The 24,467-nt window shown below is 41.7% G+C and overlaps 1 long non-coding RNA gene across 3 annotated transcripts in view; it reads right to left on the bottom strand.

Moving 5' to 3' along the window:
* Positions 1 to 24,467, bottom strand: part of LOC309531743 — a 54,741-nt gene that overhangs the window by 16,264 nt on the left and 14,010 nt on the right. The window contains exon 3 of one of the 3 annotated variants that reach the window (XR_014219414.1): positions 2,197 to 2,619. The exons of 1 other annotated variant lie outside the window; for it this stretch is intronic. This is a non-coding gene — a long non-coding RNA (uncharacterized lncRNA). Of the gene's footprint in view, positions 1 to 2,196; positions 2,620 to 20,910; positions 21,192 to 24,467 lie in introns of those variants that run through there. One more of the 3 variants, XR_014219415.1, reaches the window with a different exon arrangement.

The following is a 24,467-nucleotide window of genomic DNA, read 5'->3' as shown; positions in this document are numbered from 1 at the left end:
CATTTTCAAAGCTGATAAAAACCATTATATTTCAGTCACCAAATGCCTGGGTGAACAGAAACTTTTTTCTGAATGATAGAAATGAGAGAGACGAATGTACAGCACTAGGAAGGAAGTCCTATAATCAGGAGACCACCACTGATAAAGCCTTGCCTTGGGTCACTGCCCCTTACAGAGTGTCCCACAGTAGCACCAGTGGCAGCAGGACTTCATCTAGACTTCATGGTTAATACCAACTTCCTAAATTGGGCCCATTAGCTCACTGGTAGCAGGTGCAGTGCATCTAGGACCAGCGATACATAGTCCCATTGCCATGCTCTGTGCATGAGGCAGCTTCTGAACCATCTTCAAGAGCATTGCAATAGTTCAGACAGCAGGCCACTAGAGCACGGACTACGGATGCCAGGCTATCTCAATCCAGGAACAGCTGCAGCTGGTGAGCTAGCTGGAGTTGAGCATAAGCACTGCTTGCTACAGAGGTTTAGCCTGCAGTAATAGTTGGAATCAAGGTGCACTCCCAGAAAGTGCAGCTGCTCCATCAGGGAAAGTGCAACATCTGCACTGAATTCCAGACCACCCATCCAAAGCTCCTCCATCTTATTAGCCTCAGTTTCTTGGGTCTCATAGTGAAATTATCCCCTGCAGGGATGGCAACCAGTTACAGTCACCCATCCTTGGAGACTGATAGAATCTGAGGGATTTTCTAGCGGATAGAGCAGGTGATCCTGTCAAAGTTCTAGTCTTGGTATGGAATGTGCTATTGACACAATTGCTGCTGAGGGCCCCCTCCAGAGCTGTGGAGCCCATTTTGCTCCTTGGTACACCAAGGTTGATGACATGGGTTGAGCAAGGAGCATAAGCCACATAAGTGGCATAATTCTTTTGGAGACAACACAAAAACCTACTTTGCTGCCTCCATCAGTTAGTGGTAGCATGTTTAGGTATGTGTTGGCAGGAAGTTGGGCAAAGGTTTCCTGCATTGCAGAGGGTTGGAGTAGATGACCCTAGGGGTCTCTTCCAACTCTACAATTCTATTATATGATCACATCCTCAAACAGTCTCCCATTGCTTCTTCAAAGAGTAATTCTGTGTGGTCCAGGGGTTGGTTAATGACTATGTGGTAGACCTCTGGAGCACGCACTGTCTAGCTGCAATCAGTTTGCAAGACACATTGAAGATACAGTTGTTCATTTTTGCAGCGTATTGTAGCAGTGCCAGCTGATCAGACCCAGTGTTATGGGATCCATTTTAGATAATGTCGCATGATGATGTGGACAGGCAACTTGCAGTGATGTGTCCAGACAAGCGCTTGTTATATCATTGTCCATCCTGGCTTACTAATACTAGCCAGAGTGGGTAACTGGATGGGTCTACTAAATAAAATACCATGCAATGAAGTGTTACCAGCTGTCCTTAGTGTGGTACATCCACCTTGATCAGAGGCAGTTGAAGGGTGGCCCAACCGGGGCACCATACTGCAGGAGGCACTCCAACAATGCTGTAGTGCAAGAGGTAAGGGGGGCAAAATTTTAGTGTCACACAGGGTGCTGCTGAAATTTGATATCCCAAATTTATTTTATAAATAAATCCCATCTTTATTGAGAGAGAGATGGGAGAAGCGCAATCTCAGCCATGTTTGATACCCCACGCCTGCCTGTGATACCCCCAGAAACAGCACTTCTGTCTTGTCAGGACTCAACCTCAAGCTGTTGACCTCAATCCAGGATGTTCACTGTGGGGAATATATAGGATAGAATTCCTAGCCTCTTCCAGTAGTTGCATCTGCCCAAGCTTTTCAGCTTGCCAGACAGAGAGAACCCTGCTCCTCCTCCCCTGGGTGCTCTTCTGAGGGTTCTTCTGACCTCCTCAAGCCCATTTTGGGATGTGCACATGCGGAGGGAGAGGAAAGGGAGGAAGCCCTCTTATGAAAGTGGAAATCCTTACACAGGGCTGCTATGGACAGGGCTCCTTCAGTGAATTCTGCCCATAAGGTTTAATTCTAATTCACCTGCCACCTAGATCATTGTTTTGCAGATGGGACTTTTCTTTCAATGGTTTCTGAAGCCGTATTTATGGACCCCCCCCCCATATGTGCAGGAAAGAGCTGACAGCACCACACTTTTTACAGCATAAGACTACAGAAATGCATTTCCCTGAAGAGAAACACCTCTCTAAACATAATTAAGATCACAGTCATAAATAGAGCAGATTTATTAAGAAACAAAAAACAAACAATTTCTTCCCATCCGAGTATGACAGGAACTGGAACAGACAGAGTTGTGATGATGCAGGGGGTTTTGTCTAATCTCAAAGATATGTTGCAGAAGAAAGCAAAGATATAAAATGTCTTAAGAGAGCCCGCTAAAGATTGTATTTCAGACCTCATTCAAAGCAAAATAGCTGCCAGACAAGCCCAGATAAACCTAGGAATTTGGGTTTAAACTGATGTAGACTTCTTGAGTTCAGGCAGCAAAATGTCTTGGGCTAGCACTGGGAGAGAGAAAGTCCAATAACCTGGTCTTCACATGCAGCAGAATAAGATGGTTGGGTTTAAGTGGGTTGCATCGTTCTAGACTTCAGGTGATGGTGTCTTTCAAACGTTTTCCCATATTAAGACAACTGAAAGAAAATATATACACAAGTGATTCAAGCCCATCAACTCCTCCACACCAGCAGTCTGAAATGATATCTATTCTACCAACTCAGGACCATTCTCCATAATTTCCTACTTCAGTTTGTTTTTAGATCCAGCCTGAGCTGACATTATTTGGTTGGAATGGAATGTCTCTTGCCCTGGCTCAGTATATAGTCACATCACATAGCTAAGCATCTAGCCATTAAAAAGAACAGCATTGCATAACGATGGATCAAAGAACTCACTCTTTAGTGGTATTAACTAAAGAGTCTAAGATTATGGAAGAAATAAAAATAGTTAAAAGGAAGAAGAAGAAGAAGAAATAAAATACGTTTCATCAATAGCCTTTTCATTAGAAAAAAATCAAGCAAGCTCTGGGATTTAAAGAGCATAGCTACAAACAGAAATTGCTTAGCACATTAAAGATAATTTGAAAAGCTATACACCACAAGATATTTTCTACATGCCACTGCTTATTACCAATTTTGTCTTTTTATATTACATTTACTGTTGCTTTCCCCCCTTCCCACAGCTATCGAGCTGATGTGTCACACACAAAATAATGATCTTTTCAGATTCTCCCCTCTTTCTCCCTCCTTTTCTTGCTAGTGATTTTCAATTTGATTCTTACCCCCCACCCCCGTTTTCTGCCTCTTCCTTAGTGTCCTTGGTGACACACCATCAATTAGGTTTAATTTTTCCTCCTTAAACAAGCAATACATTGATTACTCAATCCTTTAGGAAAATTATACTCATAATATAGAACAAAGTATCTCTATTGAACAGATTTCTATGGAGGAATCACTTAAGACAAATGAGTTTGGCTACACATCCTAATAATAGATCATCTTTTCCCTCACAGAACAATAGAGATATTGAAGTGCATGTAGAAATGGTCCTCTTTGAAACTGCAATGTCTATTTAAAGGAGGAGAGCAACTCTACAACACCATAAGCCTATTGTGCACCCTGTCTTCCAGAGTGATTCTCATGCTCCCTTCCATCTATGGAAGAATATAACATCTTCTCCTTTCATTGGTAGCATTTTCTCTTCCTGATGTTTGTGGAAATTGAATCAGGCTCAGGGTGGGAGGGAGTGGGAGCAACTCATTTACATATATCTACTTTAAGGGGAGGGACTGCAACTGAATAAGAGTAAGTGGTGATAGCAATAATTAACATTAGAATGCACGTAGTGAATTCCATGCATTTGAACTGCCTTGCACATATCATTTCAGTCATCCATACATGCCTCCACTGTATTGTTGACCTGGAACCTGGCTTGGTAGTGGAGGGGCAGCCAGTGCAGCTGTTTCAACAGTGGGATCACATGTTTTGACCAGATGAACTTGGGCCTCTCAATGACAAAGATGTGTCCAGGAGAACCCCCAAGCTATGCACTTGCTCCTTGCACGAGATGCGCCCTGCAACCCTGCACCTTCCATGCTTATAATCCCCTCCTCCTCTTGAGGCCAGAACAATTCTCCCCCACCTCTGTGCTCCCTCTCACCGCTGAGCCCCAGAGACAGAGGTTAATGGGGAGAGGGAGGGGAGAAGTGCAGACTCCTCCCCCTGAGAGTCTAGGCAATAACTTCAACTCCTGCCAGGCTGAAGCTTGCAAGTTGCATGAACTGCCATCTTATTTTTTTAATAAAAAAATTAAGGTGTTCCAGCCCACCTTAAAAAATTAAGGTGTTCCAGGAGAATTAAAGTCCTCCACCTGCCATTTGGAGGGAGCAGGCAAACCTGGGGACTCCATGTCAGCCTTGGAGGTCTGGCAGCCTTACACCTAAACAAACAAGGGTTGCTTATGCATAGTCAAGGTGAGTCAACTGCTGGTTCTCCCATGTGTTCACATCACTTGATTGCTCTATGTTTGTACATTTGGTACTGGTTTTCCATATTCATGTCCAGTGTTGGCATTACGGGTCAACATTATAGGGTACCCATTGAGGTCCACACTCCCCCCTGCTGACTCCCAGTATTCCATAAATATGTTGTTCTTGCCTACTCACTTTCTGTCTCCAAGCCTGCAAATAGTGACAAGATCAGGTAGCTTCTATTTGCTCTTTCCTTTGGTTAGCAGTATGGCATTAGGCTTAGACAATGAGATGAACCGCAAATCAGTGGTGGACTTTGTACTCTCAAATTTCAGTGGCACCCTGTGCAACACTAACATCTCTTGGACTTAGTTCTACAGCTTTTTGTGGTGCCTCCTGCAGTGTGGTGCCCACTGTCTCCAAACCTCTTGCACTACCCTAAAACTGCTTCTGTTGAGAAAAAATTCTAGAGACTAAACCAATCTTGACAAATGGAAAATTTTGGCTAAAAGCCATTAAATGGCAATGGAAAGAACAAGTGCAGCAAACATTCCATTTAAGTAAGGAAACAATCACCACCAGATATGAACAAGTATATTATAAGATTGACTAGCATGATGGGTTTAGGGGGTGTAGTAGATGAGTAACTTGATATATGTCAAGGTGACATCATTACACAAATGCATCTTTTGCCTGGATCCATAGAGCAGTGTTTTTCAACCACTGTTCCGCGGCACACTAGATTGGGGCGCCGTCCCCGGAGGGAGGCGGGCGAGTCGGGCGGCGAGATGCGGAGCGGCGGCGGCGAGGAGAGGCCGCCCAGCGCGGGGCTCTCGCCTTCTGCCTGGCTGGCTGCCTGAGAGCTCAGCGGGCAGCGCCTCCGTCCGCAGCGCCCGCCTCGCGGCTCTCATTCCCTGCCCCTGCCAAAGCTCACCCAGCCAAGCCGCGCTCTCCTTCCTGCCTCGCTTTGCTGCCTCCTCCCCCCCCACCCCCAAAGCTTGGAGGTTCCCCGGCGCCGGCCCGCAGGTTTGACCCCCTTCTCACACCTGTTTGCGCTCCTTGCACGGAAAGGGGCGGATGGGGAGGGACGGGGCTCGCCGCTGCCTCCGCTCGCCCTCCCCCCCTCCTTCGTGCGTCCCTCCCGGCGTGACGCTGCACGCTGACGTCACGGGGCTGTAACGTGGTGTGCCTCGAGATTTTTTTCATGAAACAAGTGTGCCTTTGCCCAAAAAAGGTTGGGAAACACTGCCATAGAGGCTAATGGATCTAAACATCAGGGAATAATTAACACTGCAATTCAGCCCCTAGGAACTCATGCCCATCATATCACTTGCTGTTCTCATTACTTTCCATTTCCCTATCAGGAAAGAAAAGTTGCAGAGGAATCTTCCATATATATGTGAACATAACTACCCAAAGCACAGACATCAACAATACCATTGCAAATTTAATTATGCAAGAAACCCATACAACCCCTAGCCATCATGCTCTAAAAAAAATTCTCTACCATTCCCTTGTTCATATTTCAGGTTGGTCCAAAAAACTCTTTGAAATACAGACTTTTTGTGATTGTTGTGGCCTCATCTTTAAGTGGTATGCAGAATAAGGGAGCAATTCAACACCCAAGAAGCTATCATAAAGCTCTAAGTTAACATGGTGTAAAGGGACCCCAGATCCTAACAACATTTAGCAGCAGGGCTACTGCTGGTCCCATCCCCACTGCACCCCTTTTTCAGGGCTTACACCTGCTTAAGATCCACCAGGCTTAGCTCAGCCAGCTGGTTTTTGGCTGGGCTGGGCTGGGCTGGGCTGGTGGAGATAAACCGGCATATTACCTGCTGAACTGGGAATGAGGGAGTTAAGCCAGGGCAGCCTGGTTGTACTGGGTACCTCCCAGCTCAGCTGGAGATCCCTAGACCCTAACCCACTTGCTTATAGGATTGCTCCCATAGTGTTACATATAGTGTAGAGATTTATTGTCATACGCAGGAATTGGCTCTCAAGTAGAAAAATAATTCCAAAAAATATAATTCAAAAATAAATGCATGTTTCAAGAAAAGTTTAATGAAAACAAAGCAGTTCTGTTTTGTTTTGTTTTGTTTTGTTTTTGAAATATAGCTTATTAATGCATTTCTTCCCCACAGCAGGACACAAAAGAGGAAGACAGCAAGACAGACACATTAAAAAATTATAACTCCGACAAATGAAATGTACAGGCATAGAAAGGAGCCACCTTCCCTTTGTGCTGTGTTGAGATGCCAGTGCAAAGAATGTCTTCTTTTTTATATATATAAATATTTATTAAAGTTTTCACAATATTACATAATGAAAAAGAAAAAAGAAAGAATTCAAAGTAAAAAACAGTTAAAAACAATTCCATCTTTTTGTCACCTATCTTTCATTTGCTTGTTTCCCGGACCTACTCATACCTCCCTTTTTTGTATTCCAGATCAATTTATTAGTTCAGCAATTCCTTTCTCTCCTTATTTTATCCTGATCTTTAATCTTAATATATTATAACATTAATTTTTTACCTGTTAAAAATCCAATTTTTTCATATTCTTTTATACCATTACAGCTAGAAACCACTTAACTTCAATCCAACATCATTCTAACATTCATTAATTTTGCAATATTTCTGTAAATAGTCTTTAAATTTCTTCCTGTCTTCTTCCACCGACTCTTCTCCCTGGTCTCGGATTCTGCCAGTCATTTCCGTCAATTCCATGTAATCCATCATTTTCATCTGCCATTCTTCCAGAGTGGGTAGTTCTTGTGTCTTTCAATACTTTGCAATAAGTATTCTTGCTGCTGTTGTAGCATACATAAAGAAAGTTCTGTCCTTCTTTAACACCGATTGGCCGACCATGCCCAGGAGAAAGGCCTCTGGTTTCTTCAAGAAGGTATATTTAAATACCTTTTTTTTTTTTTTTTTTTTTTGACATTTATTTTTTTATTTTTTTTTTCAATTTCTATACGTTTCTCCCTATTACATTAATATTATTTTTTTTGCAAATGAATTTTTATTGTTTTCCTTACATATTCTTTTCCAACAAATTGTAATAGCACCATACATTTCCTTTGACTCTGCCAAGTCACAACCCCCCTCCCTCCCCACAACTGGTATATTTATCCTCTTTCCATCACACACATCATTCTCAAGTTAGTACTATTATACATTGGAGGTATTATGTCAATCCTGCTAGTGTCTTGACCTCTTTACAATTCTTCTTTAAGTATTCAATAAATTTACTCCAGTTATTTTGGTATCTTTGATCTCCCTGGTCCCGGATCCTCCCTGACAGTTTGGCAAGTTCTGCATATTCTGTCAACTTCGCCTGCCACTCCTGTATAGTTGGTATATCTTGTACTTTCCATCTTTGGGCCAGAAGGGTCCTCGCGGCAGCTGTAGCATACATGAACAAATTTTGATCTTCTATTTTAATTTCTGTTCCTATTAAGCCTAATAGACACGCCTCTGGTCTTTTGGGAAAAGTATATCTAAATATTTTTTTGAGTTCATTATAAATTGCTTCCCAAAATTTTTTTACCTTATCGCAAGTCCACCACATATGGAAATAATCCCCATCTGCCTTTTTACATTTCCAACACTTTCTTTCTTTTTTCCTATACATTTTAGCTAATTTTACTGGCGTCAAATGCCATCTATACATCATTTTTAACAAGTTTTCCTTCAACGCCATGCATCCTGTGAATCTCGAACCCTCCTTCCATAATCTTTTCCACGCATCCAATTCAATGTTATGCCCAATATCGATTGCCCATTTTATCATTGATTCCTTTACTTCTTCATCTTTTGTATACCATTCTAGCAATAAGCTATACATTCTTGATAAAGTTTTATCTTTACAGTCTATTAACTCGATTTGGAATTTCGATTTTTTATCTTCGAACCCATTTCTTTTTTTGTCTTCCTTTAATAGATCACTAATCTGATGGTATTGCAGCCACCCTGTTAACCTCTTTTCAATTTGGTCGTATGGTTTGAGCTTTATCCCTTGGGCTGTTTTCCTAGTAATATCCTCATATGTTATTCTTTCCCCTTCCATGTTTGCTTTTTTTGTTGTCAACACCTCAATTGGTGATATCCACCACGGTGTCTTTCTTTCCAGGAGGTTTTTATTCCGATCCCATACTTCATATAAAGATTTCCTAATCACATGGTTTAGAAAACCTTTATGTACCTTTACTTTGTTATACCATAGGTACGAATGCCAACCATGTCTATTATCATGGCCCTCTAAATCTAATAGGTCGGTGTTTTCTAAGGTCAGCCAGTCTTTTAACCATACCAAGCACGATGCTTCATAATATAAACTCAGGTCTGGTAAATCAAAGCCTCCTCTCTCTTTCTTATCTACTAGTATCTTCATTTTTATCCTTGGCCTTTTTCCCTGCCAAACAAACTTCGCTAGGTTTTTTTGCCAATCCTTAAATTGTCTTATTCCTTTTACCACTGGTATTGCTTGAAATAAAAATAGCAGTCTAGGTAATATATTCATTTTTATCACAGAGATTCTGCCTAATAATGACAGTTTTAGTCTACTCCATATATCCATATCTTTCTTAATTTCTTTCCATACCACCTCATAGTTGTCCTTGTATAGGTTTATATTTTTTGTTGTCATCCAAATTCCTAAATATTTTATTTTTTTAGCTATCGCGATTCCTGAGTCTGCTTGTAATTCTTCCATCTCTTCTTTCTTCAAATTTTTCGCTAGCATTTTCGTCTTATTTTTGTTAAGTTTAAACCCTGATACCTTCCCAAACTCTTCCATTCTTTTTATTGCCTCTTTCACACTTTGTCTTGGTTCTTCCAACGTTAAAACTAGATCATCTGCGAAGGCTCTTAACTTAAATTCTTTTCGTCCCACCTTAATGCCTCTGACTTCTGATGATTCTCTTAGCTTCTTATTCAAGACCTCTAGAACTGTAATAAATAGCAAGGGAGACAAAGGGCATCCCTGCCTAGTACCTTTAGTTATCTCAAAGTTATCTGATATGTTGTTGTTAATTATTAACTTTGCTTTTTGGTCCGAATAAATCGTGCCAATACCTCTCAAAAAATTTTCACCAATTCCTAGTACTTTTAAGTTTTCTTTCATGAAATGCCAGGAAACATTATCAAACGCTTTTTCCGCGTCTATAAACAATAATACTGCCTGTTTCTCATCTCTGACTTCAAGGTATTCAATTATATTTATCAGGTTTCTTACGTTGTCCCTTAGTTGCCTCCCCGGCAGAAAGCCTGTTTGGTCCTTGTGTATCACCTTATTTAACACCATTTTTAGTCTATTCGCTAGTATATCCGCAAATAGCTTATAGTCGTTATTCAATAACGAAATTGGTCTGAAATTTTTTACATCTAATATATCCCCCTCTTTCTTCGGGATCAGTGTAATATAAGCTTCTTTCCAGGTGTTTGGCATCCTTCCTTCTCTTAAAACTTTATTCATTACTTCACTTAAAACAGGTGTCAGGTATTGCGATAGTGTTTTGTAATACTTTGCGGAGATACCGTCCGGTCCTGGGGCCTTCCCTATTTTCATTCTTTTTATTGCCTTCGTGACCTCTTGTTCTGTTATCTCCTGGTTAAGCGTTCTTTTTTCTTCTTCTGGGATTTGATGTAGTTTATGGTCATGGATATACTTTTCTATTCTCTTGTTGTCTTCTTTATCTTTCCTATAAAGATCTCTATAGAATCTCTGAAATACTTTTCTAATTTCTTTTGGGTCCTCAATCATTTTATCCCCGTCTTTTATTTTACAAATTGTGTTCTGTTTTTGTCTTGCTTTTATTTGCCAAGCCAAGAATCTCCCGACTTTATTGGCCGACTCAAAATTTTTTTGTCTCATAGTTTTTATTTTCCATTCGATCTCCTGTCCCACCACCATGGAGAACTGAGACTGCAGCATTTTTATATTTCGCTTTATTATTTCATCTTTGGGTTTTGTTATTAGCTGTTTTTCGTTCTCGGTGAGCTGGGACAGGATCTCCTCTTTCTTCTTCTCTCTCCCTCTTTTCTGGAAGCTATTTTTTTGAATCAGGAAACCCCTCATCACCGCTTTGCTCGCGTCCCAGACTGTTTCAATTGGTGTTTCTTTGTTTAGATTCCATTTAAAATAGTCTGTTATTGTCTCTTTTGCAGTTTCCACTACTCTCGGGTCATTAAATAAGCTCTCATTCATTCTCCATCTATGTGTAGAAGGGTCCTTTCCTTTTAATTCCATATATAGCGGATTATGATCTGACAGGGTTCTTGGGAGGATTTCAATTCTAGTTACTCTTGGTGTTAGAATCTTAGAGACCCAGATCTGGTCTATTCTGCTGAAGCTTTGATTTGCTTCAGAGTGAAATGAAAATTGTCTTACTGTTGGGTTCCTTAATCTCCAGATGTCAATTATTCCCAATGTATTGGCCATATCAAAGAAGGCCTTCGGGAGTTTGCCTTCATATGTATTTTGCCTCTTTGTTAATCTATCTAAGTCCGGTACCACTACTCCATTAAAGTCTCCCAGTAATATCAATTTCTTATCTAAGTACTCTAACATTATTTCATTCAACTTTGTGTAGAATTCCGCTTTCTTATCATTTGGGGCATAGATCCCCACAATCAGCCATTTTTCCCCTTGGAACCCAATTTGTACAATCAATATTCTTCCCTCATCGTCCTTAAAAATTAATTTTGGGTCATGCTTCTCTTTTACATATATTACCACGCCTCTCTTTTTGTTTGAATCTGACGCGATAAACTCTTGGCCCAGTTTTTTATTACTTAAAATTCTTTTATGCTTTTTTGCTACATGCGTTTCTTGCAAGCATATGATATCTAGGTTTCGTTTAATCAAAACATGGTTAACTTTTCGTCTCTTGTTTAAATTGTTCATCCCATTAACATTCCAGGAAAATACTTTCAGGTTCATTATTTCTTTTATCTATGAGTACCCACTCAGTTGCGCTAAATTTACTGTTCTTTGTTGTTGTCTTCTTCTTCTGATTCCTCTCTCTCTTCTTGTTCCTCCTCTTCTTCCTGACGTTGTTCTTCTTTCTCCTTTTCCTTTCCTTCCTCTTTCTGATCCTGTCTTGGTTTTATTTTCCCTGTCCTCCCTAACTCTTTATCGTATCTTCTGAAGAATTTTTCTAACTCTTGGGGGCTAGTTAGTTTGAATCTTTTATCTTTAAAGTAAAAGGAGATTCCTTCTGGGAATTCCCATCTATGCTGGATTCCATTCCTTTTCAGTAGACTCACCATTTCTTTATAAATTCCCCTTCGTTTCAAAAACCTGGCAGGGATCTCCCTAAAAATCAAGATTTTCACTCCATCTATGCATAGATTTTTGTTGTAATTCAGTCTCAGTATTTCATTTCTTATGTCCAATGAGTTAAACATGACTAGGACGTCTCCAGGAAGCTTTTTTACCCTTGCCTTCGTTGATCTAACCTTTATTCTAAATACATTCATTATCATTGGGCCAATATCTTCTTCTCTTAGTTCCATCCACCCAGCCAGTTCTCTTATTATTTTATCTCTTATATTCTCATTTGGTGTCTCCGGGAGACCCCTGAATTTCAAATTTCGCTCTTTTTGACGCATCTCCAGAGTGGATAGATAATCCAACATCTCCTCCTGTGCCCTATTCATTTCTATAATTTCTCCTCTAATTTGTTCTGTCTGTCTTTTTACTTCCTTTAGATCTTTCTGATTGCGTTTGTTTGAATCCTCTACTACCTTAGTTCTTATTTCCAAATCTTTTACCTTCCCTGTCAACTCTCCCACCACCATTTCCAATTTTTTGTCTAACGCTTCCTGGACCTCCAATAATTTTCTCTCTATATATTGCTCATTCTGCTTAAACTCTTTTCTTATTTCCCCCAGTAAGCTCTCATATTCCTTGTTTTCTTTTCCATTTTCTTGCCTGGATGGGCATCTCTCTGCTGGGGTCCCTATTCCCTTTTTCCCATTTTTCCCGGACATCTTAAATATATATTATACAAAAATTTAGATCTTATATATATATCACACAAGGTCAGTCCACACGGTGTTTCAACCAGCCACCAGGGGGAGCACTTTCCCGCCTTCTTTGCTTTTAGAATGTAATTTTTTTAGCTCCCCACACGGTGGCAGTCCCTAATCCACACGCTGTATCTTCACTCCCAGCACGTCCGTCACTTCTATCCCTCCTCTCCCCTCGTCCTCCAATACACAGGAGGCAGCAGGGAAGTCCGAGAGTCTTCAGACAAATATTCCAAAGGGCAAAAGGTAAAAGTTTATTTGTTATCCCCCGTGTGTTTTCTTCTCTTCTTCTATCAGTCCATAAGGTTGTTCCAAACCACGTGCGGATTGTGTAAGGCTCCCAAGTTCCCGAAGCGTAATTTCCGGCTTCTTCTTCCTCCCGATGGTGGAGGGAGGGGGAGATTAAACCCCCCTTGTTTTCTTTGTTCCTTTAATATTGGTCTTGGCCCCCTAAAGAAACCTAAAGAAAATACCTTTTTTAATTCATTATAAATCATCTCCCAGAAAGTCTTAAAGCAGTTCTGAAAACAAATTGCAGCTCTAATGAACAGCAAGTTCAATGCTACAGTTTATATTGTGTTACTCAAACACGAAGTTTGAATGGACCTTTATTGATTGTCAGTTATCCAGTCATTCCTAGTAATGCACATACTTCAGTAGGAGAAAAAAAAGTAAAGAAGAACATCTGTGACATTTACTGCAAGTGGCATGGATGCATTCTTTTGGCAAAAGGGAATGTCAGTGATAGACTTCTGAGAGGTCAAAGAATGCTTTCCTTGTTTAGTGGAGAAAGCCTTTCAGCAGTCTCCCCCCACCCCCCCACCAGCAAGTCAGCATCCATGCTACACTAACTGTGTCATTTTTAAAAGAACGCTTGGTGCTCACTACTTTTTTATTTTCTTTTTGGATAAAAATCTGCCTAAATGTATGCCTTCAAAACAGAGTTTGATATCTTTGGTTGTGTAGTTGTGAGCATGGGAAATGTATGTGGGTGAAATAAATTGTTAATGCAGCCAAGTTGGACCTCTGCTATAACAAAAGCAAGTGTCATCCATAAGTCTTTACATTTTGGAGATAAATGGGACAACAGATTGAAAGAAGAGTGAACACTCAGCACATTATATTGTGCACAAACCCCTCCGATGATGCCAATAGAATTAAAAAACAAATAAACCAAGAAACAACACCCCCCCCCCACAGCTATGTGAGTCTTAAGTAAGATGTTTCACGCTTTTAAATGGTTCCATATGGTAACAGAGATGGGGAATAATATGCAGCAACTCAGAGGTAAATCAGATTTTGTGCATGACATATACAGCTTTAATGCAAAGTGGGCAATTCACTCTTGTCACATAACTTAATTCAACCAATGGAGGCCACGATGCTGCTACTAAAGAGTGCCTCTCGGATCAATGCAAACAGACTACAGCTCTGACTTTAGCTGAGTGGGGGCACAATGGCCTCACCTGCTCTGGTTCTTCCAGAGCCTCAGGCAAGGTCTTCTTTCCCCGCTCTGCTGCTTGAGAGGCTTTCACAGCCTAGAAATGGCAGAGACTGAACCTGGGACTTTTCAGCACTTGAACAATGGACAGCCAAATGCCCCTTGGAGATCAGGCACATTCACAGGTACTGTGTGCAGGGCTGAGAATTGCCTAAAGAGCCCCATAGACGTCTATAGCCATGATTGCCACCAACAATTCATGAGCAAGGAAGTAATGATCTAATTGTTTCATTACACACACACACACACACACACACACACACACACACATCCCACCCTTTCCCCCAACGGCACTCTATGGGGTCACATTTTCATGCTCACAGAGGGGGTGGAGGTAGGGAATAGCAGGGTGAGGAGCAGACTCTTTCAGTAATATCACATTTTCCTTTGGCTGCTCATTGCCTGTGTCATTATTCATCTCTTTTTAAGGACACGGCTGATTCTGTATGAGTGAATAGTTTATATGGCCTACAAGAGAGTCACTGAGGCCAAATTGATTTTTCTTTACTGAATATATATCATGTGCCCTTGGGCAGTTACAGAGGTTAGAGATGTAATGCAAGTGATTATGAAAATAGCATGCTTAAAATGCAGGTCTGCATAATACGTGCTAAAAATAAGAATTTAAAAGTATATTATGATGAGACCAGGCAAAATTCCCTTACCCATAATATTCAAATGAATGCACAACAGAGTTATGCACAATATATTGATAATTATACACCTGTTTACTGAACCACAGTTGTAGGCCCCTTGCAATTCATAGCAATATGAATTGTAAGATTTTCTATTACCTGGTTGTAATCCTGAGAGAAAGTAAATAGTCATTTCAGATAAATGAGTGGGGTAGGAAGTATCTTGTTTCTGATATTAAATTGGGATTTGATAAATGATGGAAGCAACTGAGGAAGCAGTCTTCTGCTGCGTGTGAGCTCCAAAAGCACAACCGCTAGATTGTGAGAAGGTAGCTAATCCAAGAATTCCACATATCCTTCCTTCTCCTCCACTTTAAATAACTACTGCTTGAAGGGATTAGCAAGCAAGAGATTGAACTATCAAGTGCTGGAACCAATTTCAATTGAAACAATCAAATATTATGCTTGAAAATAAATCCCAAATTGACCTTTTCTTGCCCCATCAGTGGCCGGGGGGGGGGGGGAATCAAGTGTGAAATCCCCAAAGACAAAAGAATCATAGCAGGCTCAATTATTGCTGGGACATGTAGACTTCAGCTAATTTTCTGAATGTGTTGAGTGACTTTCAGGGTTGCATGTGTACAGGGCCAATCCTACAGCAAGATCTGCTGCAATAAGCAGGCTTAGGTTCCAGCTACACCAGTTTAACTCCCTCATCCCTGGCTTAGCCAGAGATACAAAGGTGTATCTTCCCATCCCAGCTGGGATCCAGCTAGCTGAGCAGAGCCCAGCAGATCACAAGCTATCCTAAAGCCTGAAAAGGGGGTGTTTGGGGGGTATGGTGGGGACGGGACCAGTGGAAGTATTTGGGATGGATCCATGTGAACTGGCAACCTGGAGTAAGTTAAACGGGCAAAAAGGGTGCTGTACCCCGAAACCTCTTTTAAAGGCTTGTTTTTCCTCTGCTGGCTCAGCCAGCAGGAGCTCCACTGCTGAATGGAGATTGAATCTGGTGAAACTTGACACCAGCTCAGTTTACACCCGTGTGCTTTAGGCCAGCTTCCTGTGTATTGGACTGATCCCAATATGTGATTGTGCAATATTATTTATTTGATACTAAAATGCTAATGAAGTTTTGCATCCTGGTATCCTGTGTGTGTGGGGGGGTGTCCAATTAGGGGTGGGAGAGAAATCAATTATGTTTTCAAAATTTGTGCTTTTCTGAATTTTCTGATTAACTTCTCCAACCAATAATATGCACAGAAATTCATATATTTGGGGAAAGTGTGCATAAAATGAATATATTTGTGAAACTAACATACAAAATGCATCATATTAGTGAAAATTGTTTTAAAGATGTGTACATTGGCCAAAACTGCAAAAAAAGAAGGCTTATTAGAATAAATTCACACTGAAATGCTGATGAAATTTTATGAGTTTTCTTCACACTTAAATTGCTACAGATATGTGGAGAACTTCTTTTAAGGCTGGAAAATGAGAAACTAGGGGAAATGAAATAGACTGATTCATCCATTTCTACTTCCAGTGCTCCAAGACTATGCCCCCCCCCTTTTCCTGTAAGAAGGTAACATCCCTTCAATTTTAATCAGAAAACAAATGTGCCTCAGGTATTAGAAGTTTGGGAAGTAATAATTTAATCAATGATTTAATAAGCAGCAATAAAGTAAGACAAACAATAAACATAATTAAGAGGCTGATGCTATGCATGCTTAATCCAAAATAAGTTTTCTGAGTTCAGTGGGACTCTGATACATACTCTTTCCTTGGAGCAGACTCACGTAAACATGCCTAAGCATGGCTTACAGCACTGTTATGCCATGTACACTGACTTGTAAGTCCCATTAATACCTGAGGTCTGCCAGTTATGTGCCCGCACTGCTACAGAAGAAGAAGAAGAAGAAGAGTTTGGATTTGATATCCCGCCTTTCACTCCCCTTCAGGAGTCTCAAAGCGGCTAACATTCTCCTTTCCCTTCCTCCCCCACAACAAACACTCTGTGAGGTGAGTGGGGCTGAGAGACCTCAAAGAAGTGTGACTGCCCCAAGGTCACCCAGCAGCTGCATGTGGAGGAGCGGAGACGCGAACCCGGTTTCCCAGATTACGTGACTACCGCTCTTAACCACTACACCACACTGGCTCAGTCCACTTCTAGAACACGTGTGTGTGTGTAATTTGATTCATTTTTATTCCACTTTTCGCAATATGATAACAGTAAAAGGGATATTAAAATACCAGGAGCCCAGGAAGGTCTGGGCAAACAAATCTTTTGTAATTAGCAAAATGATAACACAGTTGGTACCTTCCAGATCTCTGACAGCAGACCATTGCACAAAATGGCACCACCAATATTATATCCAAATATCCCTCCCCACCATTTAGTGAGCCTGTTGCTAGGTGAACAAACCTGAACCTGAAGAAGCTGCAGCCTCTTGGGCAATCAAGCAATTGAGCCTCAAGGATGTGAGTGATGCATTTTTATACTTTAAGCCAAAAATTACCTCAGAACATTTGGAATGTGCAAAAGCCAGTAGATGATTGAAGGGATGTTCATGGTAGTGGCTTTAAGCACAGCAAGGCTAGTCACACTTCTCTGAAGTCTCTCAGCCTCACTCACCTCACAGAGTGTTTGTTGTGGGGGAGGAAGGGAAAAAAGAATGTTAGCCGCTTTGAGATTCCTTAAGGGGAATGAAAAGGGATGCGGGTGGCGCTGTGGTCTAAACCACTGAGCCTAGGGCTTGCCGATCAAAAAAAGGTCAGCGGTTCGAATCCCTGCGACAGGGTGAGCTCCCATTGTTCGGTCCCTGTTCCTGCCAACCTAACAGTTTGAAAGCACGGCAAAAGTGCAAGTAGACTAATAGGTACCACTCTGGCGGGAAGGTAAATGGCATTTCCGTGTGCTGCTCTGGTGTCGGTGTTCCATTGCACCAGAAGTGTCTTAGTCATGCTGGCCACATGACCCGGAAAAATTGTCTGTGGAGTGGACAAATGTGGGCTCCCTCAGCCTGTAAAGCAAGATGAGCACCCCAACCCCAGAGTCATTTGCGACTGGACTTAACTGTCAAGGATCCCTTTACCTTTACCTCTAAGGGGAGTGAAAGGCGGGATACCAAGTCCAAACTCTTCTTCTTCTTCTTCATTCCCCGCTAAATTTAAGCTGCATGTTCACAGTGTTGTTCATATCAGATAGGGGTGTAGAGATGTCTTCACCTGACACACATGACATTGTGGGTTTCTTTCCTCTGCAATGCCTCAACCCCCAAAGTCCTGTTTATTAAGCTGTGATTTGTGCAAGAGTGCTCATCTGTGCATCCACAATGGCTATTAAGGTATATTCGCATTGCCATTTACTCCACATCTAGTTTTTTAGTTGGATTGAAACTGGTTTGGGGTGGGGGAGGGAAGCATCAGCAGTATGACCCTACATGACTGACATGGAATTGTAGCTAACCTTGTGTGAATGCAGATTCAAAAACTAGCAGTGGGCAACTTTGGATGCAAAGTAAGTGGCAATGTGAGCACACCCTAAGAGTGTGTTTTGCACATTTGCCAGGAAGACTTGGCTTGTTTCTGTCAGAGCCATCAAATAATGCATTCTCAAGTATCCTTAAAGGTAAAGGGACCCCTGACCATTAGGTCCAGTTGTGACTGACTGGGGTTGCGGCGCTCATCTCGCCTAACTGGCCGAGGGAGCCGGTGTACACCTTCCGGGTCATGTGGCCAGCATGACTAAGCCACTTCTGGTGAACCAGAGCAGCCCACGGAAATGCCGTTTACCTTCCCGCCGGAGTGGTACCTATTTACCTACTTGCACTTGAGGTGCTTTCAAACTGCTAGGTGGGCAGGAGCAGGGACCAAGCAACAGGAGCTCACCCAGATTCAAACCACCGACCTTCTGATCGGCAAGCCCTATGCTCTGTGGTTTAACCCACAGCGCCACCCATGTCCTCAAGTGTCCTTAAATGAGCTCTATCATGGCATGAAATTTGGGTCTTCTGTTTGGGTCTTCTTTCCTGTTTTTAAAGAGCTTTCATTCACTGTCGATGGTAGCAGTTGTGTTTTTAGCTCCAAGCTTTAAAGCATTTTGATTGATTTTTATGTTTTTTAATTGCTCTGTAATTTTTATTATATAATCATTAGGTAATTTGGAATCTTTGCAATGAGACAACGGACAAATTCATATATGAGAAGGTGCAGAAAAAATGTAAAAGACAGTTACAAACAGATTCTGAAGTATTTTCCTTCAGCACTACTGACTTTTTTAGCTATGTTATTCCCTTTTAATATCCGGGGGGGGGGGGACAAGACATTCTGTTGTTGTTGTATTACGAGTGAACAGCAGCCATTTTGGTTGCCGTGATCTCAAGCAATTTCATAGCGCAATTCCCTCCCCTCCCCAATTTTTTTTCCAGGGCTGTGATCTCATGTGGTGTCCCAAAGTGTGAATTTTTAGGTGCTGTGCCCAAAAAGACCACCGGGTTGGGGGCACGGCTCAGCAACCAAAATGGCTCTTGTGAATAAAAATGGGAATTTGGCATTCAGGACGATGCAGTCCCAGATTTTGGCTTCAAAGTGTGGGAGGATATGGGTGGCGGGAAGCACTCAGTTTAAAATAATAGGGTGGTACACTAGATCCCAGAACAAATTGGGCTGATTTGGGTCAACCCAAATTTAGCAACCCCCAATGGTCCCAGGTCTGATCAGGTCCGTTTCAATGTAATTGGGATTTAAGCCATAATTAAATGCTGTGCAAGGTACTGAATTGATTTGGGCCCTGGACCTAGGTTAGAATGGCAGCCATGTTGTACTGAGGCACGGAGGGTGAACAGAGCCTGTTGGGCCAGCCTAGCAACCAGATACTGTGTAAATTAGGCTTCAGTCTTACCAAAAGAATTTCTTAGCATAAAATCCCAGGGAAGGTGGTTTGCCATAGACTCTTAAGGACCTGTAGACACCAGCAACCCACAATTCTTAGAGGCAGTTGCTCTGAAAAGATTTGGTTGTAGGGCTTCCACGCCTAATGAAAGTCCAATAAGAAGCCCTCAAATGTGTGTGTGTGGGGGGGGTGTATATATATTATAAGGCCATTGCAAGGAAGGCTGGGAATAATGGAAGGAAAGCAGTGAAGCATTTGTGAATGAGTTTGGCAAGAACAGACAACCATTCTCCATAAAAGCTTGGACTGAGGGGATTGGTGTTTGTCCACCCCTGATTTGAAACTGGGACAATAGCAATTGTACCAATATATTAGGAGATGTCTACTCCCTAACAATCTATTCCAGCACCTGATTTTCTCTTACAAGAGGACTGGAATAGGGTGGGGATCCCAGAATATGAATATATATGTATGTGTATATGTATATGTATATGTATTGTATTGATAAAGTGAATGAAATTCATTCTTTTAGGTCAATCAGGCTTCTTTAACTGCAGCCCGAATTTAGACACTTTTCTTTTGGTCTCATATTCATTAATACACTTTCCTGTCTAAGGAGAGTTAGTCCATCACAGGTTCATTGCTTCCACTCACCATCACAGAGAAGATGAGCTTACACTTTGCTGCATGAGTGAAAGATGCACTCAATTTTGCCTCCAGTGCACCTCCATCAATTTTAAAAATAGCAACATCGAAAACAACCTATTTTGCAAAACAGGCCAATGTTTCAAGGTATTTTTTTTTATAAAAAAGAGATAGGTCTTTGAAATTCAGCATCTCTGTTCAACTTGATGAAGAAGTCTGTTTACTCATCTGGGAGGACGTCTTTAAAAGACAATTCTGTGCTAAGCCTGAGGTCCTAGAATGACTCATTTGGGACTAGCTGGTAGTGCAAGATAAAGATTTATGTGTGTTGAAAATCCAAGATTACTTAGGGTGATATGTGTGAAGTTACGAAAGGGTAGGAGCTTAAGTCAGTATTAAGTGTAGGTGAGGTAACATAAGGGAGAGAGAAAATAGCAAGGTGGACTGTGCTGGGAGAAAGGGAGTGAGTGTGCCATGGATTCAGGTCCCTGTCCTTCCCAAACAGGTGACGTCCAGCACCAATTGCCCAGCCAGGCAGATAATGTGCAGCAGCAGTATGCAGGCAACTTGCTGGAGCTGAATGCTTTAATTTGGACCCATTTTAAACATGTGAATATATAATTATAAATATATACATTGTCCTGATGCTATAGCAGTGTTTCTCAGATGTATTGCAGGGAAACTTCTGTCTTGAAGCTAAAATATTTACATTTGATGCGTGAAATAATTAGAATGACACTCTCGTGAAAGCCTTCCACTCTCCTTGGTTTTTATGTATAAATCATAGATCCAATCATTCTTCCTGGTTGCATGAAGGAAAGTCCAGAGCAGTGGTTCACGTGGGGAAGAACAGACAGCTTCCTCTGAAATTGGGCAATTTGGCCATGTCTCCATATGAGGAGTGACTGAAGGATCCACTCAAACAAAAATGCAGAGAGAAGACGCAGAGTTATCAACCCCCATGATGACTGATTGGAAAGGTCATGAAGCCTGTATCATCATGCAGAGATACAGTGGGATACCTCTTCTATGGGAGGAAACGTGGGATTAATTTCCTATTCAGTCACGAGTTTATTGAGTATGTTTGGGCTGGTCTTTATTTCTCAGTCTAATGTACCACCAAGATAGTTGTGAGGATAAAACGGAGCAGGGAGCAAAGAACGACATATACAGCCCTGAGCTCCTTAGAATAATGTGGTAGGGGGAATACACAAACAAAATATATATTCTGTTGCTACAAAGAAGGGTCAGAAAAGTAAAATTAAAATAATATGTAGATAGGTTAAAAATCCTTTGCTAATCAGTAATCCATTTTTAAAAATGTATCTGGAGGATGATACTATTATCTGTTTCTGTGTATTAATGTCTCATGAGCGTACAAATGAAGAAAATTCATGCAATCTTGGAAGCAGCAACACCTTCATACCAGAAGCCAAATAGAGATATCATGAAATATCAATCTATCCTGTGCTTAGCAACTTGATTGTGAAAATCTTTTTTTTTAACTGTACATCAGTGAAGCTTTAAAGGGCAATAGCTAAAATAATGTGGGGAAGTTTTACAAAGGTGCATTGGCTGCTAGTCTTTCGAAGTAATTTTGTCACCTAATCCTCTGCGCCATATTGATATAGAATCATGAGCTTGCCTTTGGCTAGGATTTGCGGGTGAACACACAGACATCACTGCCACCTCCAAAGGTGATAAGGTGTAAGAGTTACATATGCTAGACTAATGGCAAATGAGCTTTGCAAGATTTAAACTATTACTATCTGTTTACAGTGGTACCTCGGGATAAGTACTTAATTCGTTCCAGAGGTCCGTTCTTAACCTGAAACTGTTCTTAACCTGAAGCACCACTTTAGCTAATGGGGCCTTCTGTTCTCATCCTGAAGCAAAGTTCTTAACCCGAGGTAATATTTCTGGGTTAACGGAGTCTGTAACCTGAAGCGTATGTAACTAGAAGCATATGTAATCCGAGGTACCACTGTATTTATTTCCTGGTATCATAGGTTAGGCTGACCTTTCTGGACTGTCATCTAAATGAGACTTTAGCATTGCTTGATACCTGGTAGAGAAGGCAAGGCAGAACTCAGCGGCCAGGTTGCTCACTGGAACAAGACGGTTTGAGCATCTTTCAATGATCCTGGTCCAACTGCACTGGCTACCAATTAGTTTCCAGGCCCAATTCAAAGTGCTGGTTTTGATCTATAAAGCCTTTAACAGCTCGGGACTGCAATAGCTTAAGGACCGCCATTCCCATATGAACCTACCCGGACCCTGAGATCATCTTCTGAGACCCTTCTTCGTGTGCCTCCTCCTTGAGAGGTCCAGAGGATGGCAACATGAGAACAGGGCCTTCTCTGCAGTGGCTCCCCATCTGTGGAATGCTCTCCCCAGGGACGTTCGCCTGGCGCCTTCATTATACACCTTTAGGTGCCAGGCAAAAACATTCCTCTTCAACCAGGCCTTTGCCTGACCTGACTTCCTATACCCTTTTTAAAATGCTGGCTCTTTTCGGGGCGGGGGGGGGGGATCTGGTTTTTGTTTTGCTTTTATGTAAGTGATTTTTAATGTGAACCACCCTGAGACCTTCGGGTATAGGGTGGTATAGAAATACAACAACAACAACAATTTACGTATTAGATAAGAAAGAAAGAAAAAACACATTTTATTACAAGTTAATCCTCCCTGCCAATGCAAGCCAAGCAAGCATGAGTTCCAATTTATAATATGTCACAATTTATAATAAGTCCTGTGATGCACATACCACTCCTGTGTGCTTGAGATTCCAGTGCCCAGAGCTCTCCCCACCTTGAAGAAAGAAGATTGGCATAGAACTCCCCCACCCGCTGTGCCTGTTCTGGCTGTGATTTGAAATCTCTCAGCTATGAACTTGCCATAATTTTGTCTTGGCATGGTGATGTGCCAGGTTAAACAGACCCCCATCACTCCTTGAGTGGAAGGAAACACCGTCTTCAGTTGAGCTGAAGGCATAGGAGAACACCAAGCCGAAAAATGTGCAGTTGGGGTGAGAACACAGCCCTGCTTCACACCGCTCTCTATAGGGTGAACCATGTGCATGTTCTTGTGGAAGGGCACAGTCATCTTGTGGCACTTAGGTGGGCACCCTGTCTTGTTGAGCAGTGTGAAGAGTCCTTTTCGGCTGATGAGGTCAAAGGCCTTCATTAGGTCTATGAAGGCAACAGACAAGGGGTGTCTCTGCTCTCAGCATTTGTTCTGCAGCTGGTGCAATGAGAAAATCATGTCATGTCAACTGTTGAGCTCTGAGCTCTAAAACTCCACTGTGACCCTGGATAGACCCTGTCAGTGTGTGACTGTAATCTGTTGAGAACTACATGGGCAAAGGCTTTCCCCGCAGGACTCAGCAGAGAGATTGCTTGATGGTTGTTGCAATCATGGCGGTCCTGATTCCTTCCTCTGCCCCACCTGCAGTAAGAGAGGCCTCTCCCTTATCTGTCTCTACAGCCACAGCAGGTGCTGTAACTCTCCAACAGTTTGACTTAACTCCCACAAGGGTAATGGAGTATGCTCCTGCAGGGGCAGAAAGAGCCAGCACTTGTGGGACTAGTAATAAGGAAGGTTATTGTTGGGCTTGCATTTGATGTGAGGTAGAGTAAAATGAAAGAGTCTGTGGTATATTATAACTGCATATTCTGTCTGTCTGAATGTATGTATCTGTCATTGTTGATCCATACTGGAAAAGAATTCAGATAAATTTATGTTCTACTGCCCTAAGCTGACCAACTCACAGTATGGGTTCTCTCTCTAGAAGAACAAACTCATACAGACTTCCAGAGCCACTGGAGGGTTATATAGTGGAATAATACAACATACACTTTTCCTTGTTTCTAACACGTTTTTACAGTTCTATTTTGATTTGGATTACGTTTGTCAGGTTTTAGCTTGTATATTTTAATTACAAACACAAGCTTGTAAGAAACAACAGTCATCTCGAAAAACAATGCTCAGCAAATACTCTGGTTTATACAGATACATTACCTTTAATTTTAAATTTTTAAATTAGGACTTCCGGGAGAGGCGTCATGGCTGACTAACTGCTTTCTGCCAGCATGCTGTTGACAGAGATAATTATGTGGTGATTAATTATAGCTAGGCTATAAATCCTAGCTATTGAATTATCTCTGAGGGACAGAGAGAACAGGGATTAACTTTCAATATTCTGAAAGCACTGATCCCATGTTGCGGGACCAAGAAATCTGCGGAGGACCCGGATGGACAGGCTGAGTGGTGGGAAGGATTGTAACTGCGCCCAACACTGCAT

This window comes from Podarcis vaucheri, assembly GCF_965113315.1.
Source record: "Podarcis vaucheri genome assembly, chromosome: 4".
Classification (NCBI taxonomy): Eukaryota; Metazoa; Chordata; class Lepidosauria; order Squamata; family Lacertidae; genus Podarcis; species Podarcis vaucheri.
The sequence above is the reverse complement of the archived record's forward strand: the minus strand, read 5'-3'. Positions and strand labels throughout refer to the sequence as shown.